Source organism: Gekko japonicus, unplaced genomic scaffold, assembly GCF_001447785.1.
Source record: "Gekko japonicus isolate JY-2015 unplaced genomic scaffold, Gekko_japonicus_V1.1 scaffold1465, whole genome shotgun sequence".
Classification (NCBI taxonomy): Eukaryota; Metazoa; Chordata; class Lepidosauria; order Squamata; family Gekkonidae; genus Gekko; species Gekko japonicus.
In genome coordinates this window covers 372754-383487 of record NW_015171547.1, presented here as the reverse complement: position 1 = coordinate 383487, position 10734 = coordinate 372754, and the positions used below count along the sequence as shown (strand labels likewise).

The following is a 10734-nucleotide window of genomic DNA, read 5'->3' as shown; positions in this document are numbered from 1 at the left end:
TCCCAATGTTAGATGATGCCATATACATCCTCTTTCAGCAACAGACTAATACCAGGGTTTGGATTACTATTAAATAAGCAGCAATGCAATATCTATGAAAATAATCGGTAGTTCCACAAACCACAAGCAACAACACAGGCACAGTTGTCCTTAATCAGCAAAGACCATTTGTAGAATAAGGGCTGTGACTCAGACGGTCTCTTTCTGTCTCTCTGTACACTGTTTCTTTGCTGAATCTAGGGGAAGGCAGGTGGTGTGGGAAGTACATTGCTTAGATTTTTTTTTTAAGTTGACATCACTGAAATCATGTGATTGTCAAGAACCAATTGAGACAGGCTGTGGAAAGGGGAACAGTTAAATTTGTAATATTGGTTGTGTGAAACACTTTTTGGGCCTCATAAACAACCACAGAACCACAAGTTGGGTACAGAGGCAGTCACACAAGAGCGGGTCCGGGATATTGGTCAGCAGGCAGGGCGAATCATTTTGACTGCAAACCACAAGAGTTTCGTAGAGTGGTAAGCATCATCAAACCACAAGTGATCCGCTATTTCTCTCTCTGTCTCTTTCTCTCTTTGTACAAAATAGTTGCAGTGTTTGATTGAGAGAAAAGAACCTTATTATCTAGTTTATTTTGCTGTACAGAAAAAACAACAACCATGCAAAGTGCAATGGCAAAGAAGAGGTTTGTTACAATGACCATTCTTGATTTTTCACTTCCCAGGGTAAAAGAAATCAAAGATCACCCCTTTTAAAAAAGTTTTTAAAGAGGAAACCATGGCTTCAAACAGTATATTTGAGTCATTTCCTTCTTACCAGCAGTGCTTCGTGAGAGGTAAGTGCCACTCGAATTTTTAAATATACTTTTGACTCATCCATGTTTAGGAAAATGCATGTTTGCTCTTTCTAAGAAGCTCTTAATAACAGATGTTTTTCCATAATTATTTTTTCAGATCCTAACAAACTGTGAATGGATGACATTAATAGCTTGGTCCTGTAGAGTAATTGCACTGAGGATTCATTTTAGTTGCTAAAGTCACCTACACATGTTTGTCAGTTTCTGCTTTTTAAAACGTGACTGTTACAAATCGTATAAATTGCATACAACAGCAGAGGCACAAACTACTGAAGGAGTATTTAGCTGTGCTGGCAGGGTCATTGATTTGGAGCTGCAGCTATCTGAGGCTCCTGTTAAATGAATCACAAGCTCCAGTGTCAAGCCAATGGGACATGCTGCTGTCCCATTCACCTTTCAACACCAATAATTAAAGAAGCTTAAGGCTGAACTAGTATGCATGCTTTCCTGGGAGTAGGACCCATCAAAATCAGTGGGGCTTCCTTCTGGATAAACATGCATCCTATCAAGCTGCTGTGAGATTCACTCACAGGGACCATTTTTGAAAAAGGTCAGAACTTACTTCCAAGAAAGTTGTAAGTGACAATAAAGAAGCCAACTGGATGGATTTCTTGCTGTGGATTCTGTTTTGTACTCTTGTGATCTGCAGCACTCATCTTGAGAAATGTCCTTAGAGGGGGGAGGGGTTAAGCCAGCAAGCAAAAGGTGGCTTTATTAACATACTACTGTGTCATAACTCTGCTCTGTCATCCTAGCAGCTCTTGGAGTAAATGTTTTAGTCATGAGGCAGGCTTATTAGCAAGTGTCAAATAATGTAAGAAATACACTGGGGTTTATGAAGCTGGATACTTCATAACAGATAAGGAAGTAAAATAATTCTCCTGCAAAAACATTTCAAGTGTGGGGATGGACATACTGTTTACCTTACAATGAATGCAAAATTACACAGTGCATTCTTATCCATTTCATGCTGGCTGTGGTAGGACAGGGCAGTGGAGGGGTGGGGGAGAGAAATATTTCCAATCTTTGAGCTCCACTGCCTCAGAAGTGTCCTATGGGCCACCATTCATTCCGATTAATAAGCAAGCTGTGGAATTAGGAAGGGTCTCTTAAGTCACTTTGCCCCAACAAGCTACGGGGATGCTTTGCTTCCTATTGGGCTGCAAACAGAGTGAATGTACAGCAGAAGAATGTGATTGAAGCTTTGCTGCCATTCTGAAAGTTTGAAGCAATGTTTTACCGGCACTGGATGACATTTGAGCTGAGTTTAGTCACTAGGATTTGTGTGAGTCAGACACCATTTTTTAATTTTTATTTCTTTGTTTTAAAAAAACACTCTTTAGCAGCAAGACTGATGATCAAGCAAGAAGCTGCTAAGTCTCTCCCGACTCATTTCCTTTATGTTACTAACAAGCAAAGGAAGCAATATTAGTAGAATAACAAGGGCCTTCCTGGATGTAGTTAACTTGCCTTTTTTTCTCTTGCCCATCCAAATGTTTATTTGCTCTTTTATCTACAGGACAGGAAGACTTATTGAGGAAATTTTATTCATTTGTAATGCAATAAAGAATGACCCCTGTAGCACTGTAGGTTGATGACTGAGTACAGCCTGCCAGCCAGTAACTGAACTCTGACAGAAAAGCCGAGCTTTAAGTAAGGAGCCATGTAAAAAACAGACTTAGAAAAAGGTTGCATCAGGGCCTTACTTTGCTGTTGGCATAAAAAAAAAGTATGGTAGTTTTTTATTGTAGAAAATTATGTATCACCCTTCCTCTGAATTTTTATGGTTATCATTAACCTCTGTTCTAACACACACACACACACACACAAAATTGTACAAATTACTATCAAATGACAAGACGACTCTCCTGTTCAAGAACCACTGAAAGGTTGGGGAAAACAAATGTGCTTTATCTCATTCAGTTGGGCTTGGGGTCCTGGTGCATTGTACTCATAGGATCTATATGGAAATATTTTCTCACCTTTTCACATTTTACTGAGTAAAAGTAAGTCTTGCTTTTTTGTGGTTTCAAATTACATGCATGAGTGTCATGCTTGCATCATAAATATCCCATATGTGTTCTACAGATACGTTTTCTTCTCTAAACGTTTGTGTTGCAAGACAAGTGCTTCTCTGACAGCTGCAGAAGTGGGACTCAGGTCCACATACACAGAGCTGTAGACAGTTGGTTGTTAGGAAACCTTTTGAATTAGCAGCATGTGGCATTTGAGCTGAGTTTAGTCACTAGCAACCACTTGCCAGTTAGAACTAGAGATTTCAAGCATGAAAATAGATATAGGAAGGAAGAGTACGAGCTTCTGAAGTAATCATATTTATTGCTGAAACTCAGTCTTGCTGTATTTCCTAGGGAGGAAAGGCATTGCAGGTGCGTATGGTTTTATAGCCAGGTTCTCTGGTTATAGCCTGAAACCTTTCCCTCCCTCTCATCTTCCAGTGATAGTTTTCACTCTTAGGCATACAGAACTGTTTAGGAGCACAGGTACATAACATCGATAGAAATGAAGAACATTATATGAATAAACATTTATTTTTTATAATTAGAGGTAACAATCAAAAGGAAGAAAGGAAGTGGGAGAAAAGCAATATAGTAAATGTATCCTAATACTAAGGAAGTTTTAATTCTAGAATTGGGCTTGCCTTGGTATTCAGAGGAATGTGAGTCTGACACTGTTTATGGACTATGATATGCAAGGAAAGTTTAGTTGAAGTGAATAATGAATGGTATATAATCAATGTTTTCATTTATTTCTAGTAGCACATAGGACTTCTATGAGAGATCTGAAGACTTTCCCAAAAGTTTCTTTTTGTATGAGTCTGCTTCCTCCCATGAATAAGCTTCACACAGTTTTAAAAGACTTGACAGATACTTAGGCTTTGATGCAAGAAAAATAATCATGCCCTTGGTCAAATTGTTCTCACCCCCATTTCTCAGTAGTGTTTATACAAGCCAGTCATTAGAAATGGCGAAAATGGTTTGGTTATTTTTCCCACCAAAATTTATTACACTTTCTCTCTTAAAATTATGACCTACAGGGTGGAAAAAACAAATTGTTTTCTGCCATAGATTTTATGTTATCAGTCCATGCAGTCCCCTTAAACGGAAATCCATAATTCTTTTTCAGTGTGTGAAAATTTGGAAAAAAAGAAAGGAGTGGGGAAGCAAACATTTTGTCCGACTTTCAGCGAAAACTCACAGGATCACAAAGCCTGTCATATTAACTGAATGTGGTATACCACAAAGGATATGACCCTTTTTCTATCACACCACACCAGGTCCTCCATTAGGTAAAGAAACAAAGATTCCACTGTAATTTCTTGAGGAGCCTACAATACACAGGATATCATAAATTTATTTGTGTACCAAGATAACTGTAAAAGTTTTTTCTTCTTTCTGTTTGATTTTCATTGAAAAGTTTGTTGGTGATGGGAATTTTTGAGATAATCCTGAATTATCTAAAAACAGCTCCCACTAATACTGTCAGCTATACTATGCCAAGCATAGGTTAATGACTATGAATCCCTAAAATTCTTAAATATAGCTTAATGTTTGAGTTCCTTCTTTCTATTCTGAAGAATGTAGCTGTTAGGATCACAGAAGAAATAGAGCACAAATGAGCCAAAGTGAAGCATTTTTAAATTACATTTTACACTGGGAGAGTCCCGTTGCTTAGCTCTCTTTCTCTCGTTAAAATTAATAAGCTTTAAAATGTTTAATATTGGCTGGATTGGTTTCAGTTTATCTACATTGATTCAACCTTCATGATATACAACCAGCTTTGGCTTCTATCAGTGCAATGTTTCAGACATAATTTCTCTATTTTGTGTAAGGCAGTCAGGTAACATTTGGCACAAGGACAAGCAAGATTCAAAACTGTGTCTCCAAGACTAGAGAGTCCTTAACTTGTGAATTCAAAGGGGACATGAATTTGGGACTGAGCTCCCAAGTAGGGCTTGGAATCAGTCAGGCACACATAGAAATAAAGCTAGATTTGACTACTGGTGACTAGACTATCTATAACAGGTGGGAGCAGGAAGTGGAGCACTTTAAGTTCCTGCTAAAGGTACAAGAAGAAGAAGAGAAGAAGAGAAGAGATTGGATTTATACCCCACCCTTCACTACCCAAGGGAGTCTCAGAGTAGCTTACAAACTCCTTTCCTTTCCCCTCCCCACAACAGACACCCTGTGAGGTAGGTGGGGCTGGGAGAGCTCTGACAGAAACTGCTCTTTTTCCAGAACAGCTGTGCCAGAACTATGGCTTGCCCAAGGTCATCCAGCAGGTGCAACTGGAGGACTGGGGAATCAAACCCAGTTCTCTCAAATTAGAGTCCATGCACTTAACCACTACATCAAACTGATACAAGCACTTGTATCAGCAGTAGTTTACATCAGGTGCCATATGCACAGTGCAGTAAACAATCTCTGTTTTAATAGGGGCCCTGTAAGTATAAGCCATGCTTTTTAATTTATGTTTACTACAGGATGAAGAAGGTGTTGCAGAATACAGAATTGAAACTAAAAGTAACAAGAAACAAGTATAAGGGGAGGCTGCCTGCAGCCCACAATAATTGGGAGTACTAAATTTAACCCTGTAATGACAACTTCCCTACATCTTTTACCTGATGTACTGTTAAAGTGGCTTACAGTGCTATCTTAAAAAGAGTTGCATAGTTCCAGGCTCATTGACTTCAAAGTATTTAGAAGGCTGTAACTCTGTTTAATAGTACACTGTTATTCCCACTGAATTCCCATTGGATGTAAGCATGTCATTGGCTACTATCCAGCAGATAATTATTTTCTTGTATTAATAGGGTTCTGCTCATGACAAAATTTAAGAATTCCAGTTGGAGAAATTTGTGGATCAGAATGCTAATCTGTTGTGTCTATGTAATCCTCTCCAATGAAGAAACTTTTGCCTTTAATGTTTCCATGACAAAGTGTACATATTAAAAGGTCCAAGCAATATGGTCTGGGAGTTCAATCTAGTCGAACCTGGGGAGGGGTGTTCTGAAACACTGCGTATAATAAACACTTTTGCAGAAAGCATTCGGTGTATTTGAAACGAAGGACTACAAAATGCTGCAGAATTTGCTGTGGTTTTGTTTTCAGTAGTATTGAAATTTGGGGAGATGGGGATGGTATGGGTAATATGTGGAGAAAATTACTTCAACCCAGAAACCCTGGGGAGAGGGAGAAGGAGAAACTGGGTTGCCCCCAATTCTGTCAGAAAGGAGAAGGTGGAACGTAGGGCAGAGGGAAGACCGGGGGGGGCGCGCTTGCAAACCCTACCCAGAGCCAACAGAAAGGGGAGGGGGAGGAGAAGGCTTGTTTTCATTAGTTCAGAATTTCAGGAATTTCTACGTTTTCTGTACATAAATTAAAATTAAAATGGGGTTTAGTCCCTAAGGCATCATTTCCCACTTCTGGAGAATTTCTTTTTTGTCTCATCCTGAGTAATTTGATGCCCTCTATAGACTCAGACCTGCGAGTCTGTAACATTTCTAAAACATTAAATGCCATACATGCTACCACAGATCCCAGGACAGAGGATCCGACGGCATACTCCCCACCCATGGGGTGGTAGGCTGGCATATATGCCCACCCTCAGATCCCTCCTGTCAAGCCAGCCACTTGCCCTGGAGAGAACCTGCCAGAGGTCTGTCCCTGACCCCCCCCCATCCAGCCACCTTTTGTCCCTGCCTTTCCTTGACCCACATTCCTTCCCCTTCTTTGTCTCCTATTTCTTTTCACCTACCCTACAGATTTAAATCATTTGCAAGGCCTCTCTACAATGTGGGGAAGGGAAGGCCACTTTCCCAGGTGTGGACTCTGGGCAGGAAATGACCTCCCCACCCCCTTTCCTCACTGGTAGTCCACCTGGGTTGAACGAGTGCAGCAGTCTCTGGAGGAGGCAGTGCTGTGTCGGCTTCCTCCTTGCTGTATAGGTTGCTGGCCTGGCTGGCACTCTCCAGGCTGGGCTCTGACATGCTCTTCACCAGAGGAGGAGGAGAGTAGTAGAGGCGCCATGGCGCCATGCACTTGTGTCTCCTGCTCTCTTCTTCCTCAGGTGCCTGCCTGCACTCACAGAATGGTTCTCTGCACTTGCACAGTCAACTGTTTTATGTTTGGGGGGAGTTTTGTAATCCCTCCCAACTTTTTTTAGTTTTAGCATTTTTCTGCAAGCCTGGGAGTTCCCCCAAGTTTGCAGGAAAAAAAGCTCCCTTCCATCAGTGTGGCCCCAAGCCATGGATTTAGATATACACAGATGGGGGCCACACTTGAGAAATAGATACATAGATAAGAGTCCTAATGACAGTGTTTCATGGTTTATGAACAGTGGTCCTACGCTTTTTTACATTTTTGCATGGAACTTGGATAAATGTACATAGTGGAGAACAAGGTACAAGGGTTCTTTGATTCTGTCCTGTCCCACCAGCAGCTCTCCTTGCTTTCTTTCATCCTAACACCCTTCATATCAGTCTTCCATAGCTCCTACTGTTGCCTCAGTATCCCAACTTGCCTTCCACCTACTTTTCATCTCCTTCTCACCCTTTCCAATCAATCTACCATGCCCGCTTTCTCCCTGCCGCCCACTCCCCACCTCTTTCCCACCATTTCCATCACTCTTCTCTTCAGAACCTTCCCTCCTCCTCACCCTCAACTCCTTACTCCTTAGACTCAGTTCTTCTCCTTCACATGTCTTCCTCCCTCTTTCCCATCCTTCAACCCCCCTTCATTGGTCCACTTTTTCTTATCTCTGCTGCCCATGGCAGGATCACGGCAGAGCTCTAGACGTGGCTGCTTTTTGCATCTACTCCCTTTACTAATAATGATTAGTCAGATTACCCCAACTCACAAAAGAACAAACTGAAGCTTATGAAATCTAGGCCCTACAGGACGTGGCACATTTTTTAAGGACCTGTAAGATGGAAATGTACCATCAATCATATGAGTGAGGTCAGGAGAATTCCCACCTATACCGTTCTGCCTCTTCCTCCCCTTTTCTTCCCCTGGGACAGTGTCATAGTGCCTTCTGATAAACTGTACATGCTTGGAATTGTTTTAAACTGGTATGTTTTAATTATATTTACAATTTTGTTTATTGCACGTTGTGACAAATCAAATCAATTAGATAAATAAATCACTATCCCTTTAGCATCAAATGATTGTGCTGCAGTGGTTTCCTTTTGTGCCATTATCTAAAGTAACATTACAGCTGTCCTTTTAACAAAGATGAAAGCAGTACATCTGCAATATATTTGTCATATTATTGCTTATATATTTAGCCCAAGCTGAACTGAAAGCATTGATTATAGTAATAACAAAAAGAAATATACTGTATTAAAATATAAAATGTAATGACACCCTGTCTTGTTATGCATACCTAATCGAATTCATTCCTACAAATATGAGTCACTCAATAACTTCTCTGGGTATGCAATGTTTGGCCCACTCACAGGAACATTTTTCCTGAATATTTAGTCAGCAGTGGTGTTAGCTGTCCTGCGAAGTCCCTAAGGACATGCTATTGAAACACACGCTAAATATCCTTATATATTTGAAGATGGTAACTGATTAAATAAAGTGATCTGAACAGAAACATAGTCAGGCTTTAGGCTTGGAAACCTACAGGGCTGGAGGAACGAGGCTGTCTTCGTCCTGAGGTAGAAATCAATAGCACTCTTGATCAAAGTTAGTCTAATTTTTCATTAAGAGACAGATGTATAACTTTTAATGTCTTCTAATGTGTAGAGTCTCCAAATGTGCTGTCTGCAGGGGTCATTTCCTGCAGGAGCGCACAGGAGCGGAACTCCAGCAGTAAAGAGCCCAGGGGGCAGGCACATGCCTCCACCCCCTGCTCCCAGCAGCCCTCAGTCAGAGCAAGAAGCAGCCAGGTAAGTTGCAGAGCCCCCCCCGGCCCCCCAGTCTAAAACAGTCCAGTGGCACCTTTAAGACCAAGTTTTACTCAGGTACAAGCTCTCCCTCCTCTGCGAGGACAGATCTACATGCCCCCCCCCCAATAGCTAGCAATCCAAAACAGTCCAGTGGAGCCTGAGAGGTGGGTGTTGCCTTCTGATACACTTCCAGTAATGTCAGGGGGTGTGGCATATGCAAATAAGTTATGCTAATAGGCTATGCTAATGAGCTCCTGCACCTCTTTTTCTACGAAATGACCCCTGGCTGTCTGAAATGACTGTGCTGAAATACAAGGCATGTCCTCTTTTCCTGCCTTCTTTTGAGGAAAACTGTTGTTGACTGATCCCATTATAGAAGCAAGCATTCCTCTGGCCCCACCCACATCGGCTTCTTTCAGGCTTTCCTGGAATGGAATGGCAGCAGCTACATCATAGCAGCTCTAGTGCTGCTGTTTACAAAGGAATTTTCTCTATCGGCAGCCTGATGTCCTACTCACAGTATTACTGTTGCACATTTAGGCATCTTGACCTACTCCTTCAAATCACTGTAATGCCCTTTTATTGATATATCTTCTAAAGATCTAAAATGCATTAATTTATTACCTCAAGCAAGCTGAGATGCACAGAAGTGCCAGTACCTTTAGATGAATGTCATAGATACTTAATGGCCCATTCATGGACAGCCTGGAAATCTATAATAGCGCAAAGACCCAATCACATCCCTCTGATAACCTGTGCTCAATTTTTAACTGTGAGTTTCTAGACTAATGACAATACAAATACATTGTTGGCACAAGGCATAGTTATTACTATTTTACATTGTAGAATTGTAAATATCTGAAATATAACAAAGGGTTGCACAGAAAAATCTTGTGGAAAGGCCGTTGAGCAAAAGAAACTCATAAAAGGCTTGGCATAGTGGGGGGGGGGAGACTTGTCCAGTGTCTAGTTTGCACAGCCTTCTTCTGTTAGAGATGCATTATTTTCTGTTTTAATGGCCTGAGTAACTGTGAAAGACCCATCACAGGAATTACTGGAAGGAACAGAGGTGAAATATTAGAAAGCAAAGAATGTGCTCACTTGGTATGGCTGACAGACAGTTCAGACGAGGCCAGAGAATTAGTGGCAGTGTTTGGGCATTAAAACAGTGATGTGTTTTCTTACAGCATTCAGAGGCCAATGAGTTTTGTTAATTCATATTTCTTTACTCTTTCATTCCCCCCCCCCTTAATGGAAGAAGAAAAAAAAGTCTCTGGATTTTGTGTCATATCCAAAGAGAAGAGCATGTAACTTGTTATTACCACCCAAGCCCATGCTTTGCATGCACAAGCTCCCACCTTGGTCCCTGTGTTTCAGGGCTGAGAAAGACCTCTTTCAGGGAGTCTATAAAGTGGTTTTGGGGGACTCAAATGACCAGTGGTCTCACTCGCTGTTCTCAAAGTAAACAATCACATGAGAACTACTTATAGCACACATACTGTAGGAACAGGGAAATACTTGAAATAATTGCTGGGCTGAAGCATCTCCTGCACTTGCTGGTTGCCCCTATAATGCCCCTAGGCATTTTTAGAATGAGCCAGGTTGTGAGCCCAGAAGTAACCCTGGCTAGGGGGGAATTGCCTTGGGGACATTTGAAGAAGAGAATTGATGGGCGTAGGAGGGTTAAGTATACCCTCCTCTCCTGATTCTCACTAACAGTTGTGCCACACATTTGTATTACATCAGCAAATATGACCTTGTTGTTTCTAAAAAGGGAAATATATATTACTAGGAATAAGGCCCATTGTGGAAATAAATACAATAAGCTCTAGAAAGAGGCTCTGGGAGAGTGCCCCAGCCTTGGGCACTCAGCATCAATGTGCTGTGGTGACCTCAGCAGGGCATAATGACACAGAGTCCACCATTTTCTCCAAAGGATATGATCTCTGCTACCTGAAGAGCG

At 41.3% G+C, this 10734-nt stretch overlaps 1 long non-coding RNA gene across 1 annotated transcript in view; it reads right to left on the bottom strand.

Moving 5' to 3' along the window:
* Positions 1–1495, bottom strand: part of LOC107117552 — a 6796-nt gene extending 5301 nt beyond the window's left edge. The window contains exon 1 of the long non-coding RNA XR_001482738.1: positions 1419–1495. This is a non-coding gene — a long non-coding RNA (uncharacterized LOC107117552). The remainder of the gene's footprint in view (positions 1–1418) is intronic.
* Positions 1496–10734: the final 9239 nt, after the last annotated feature.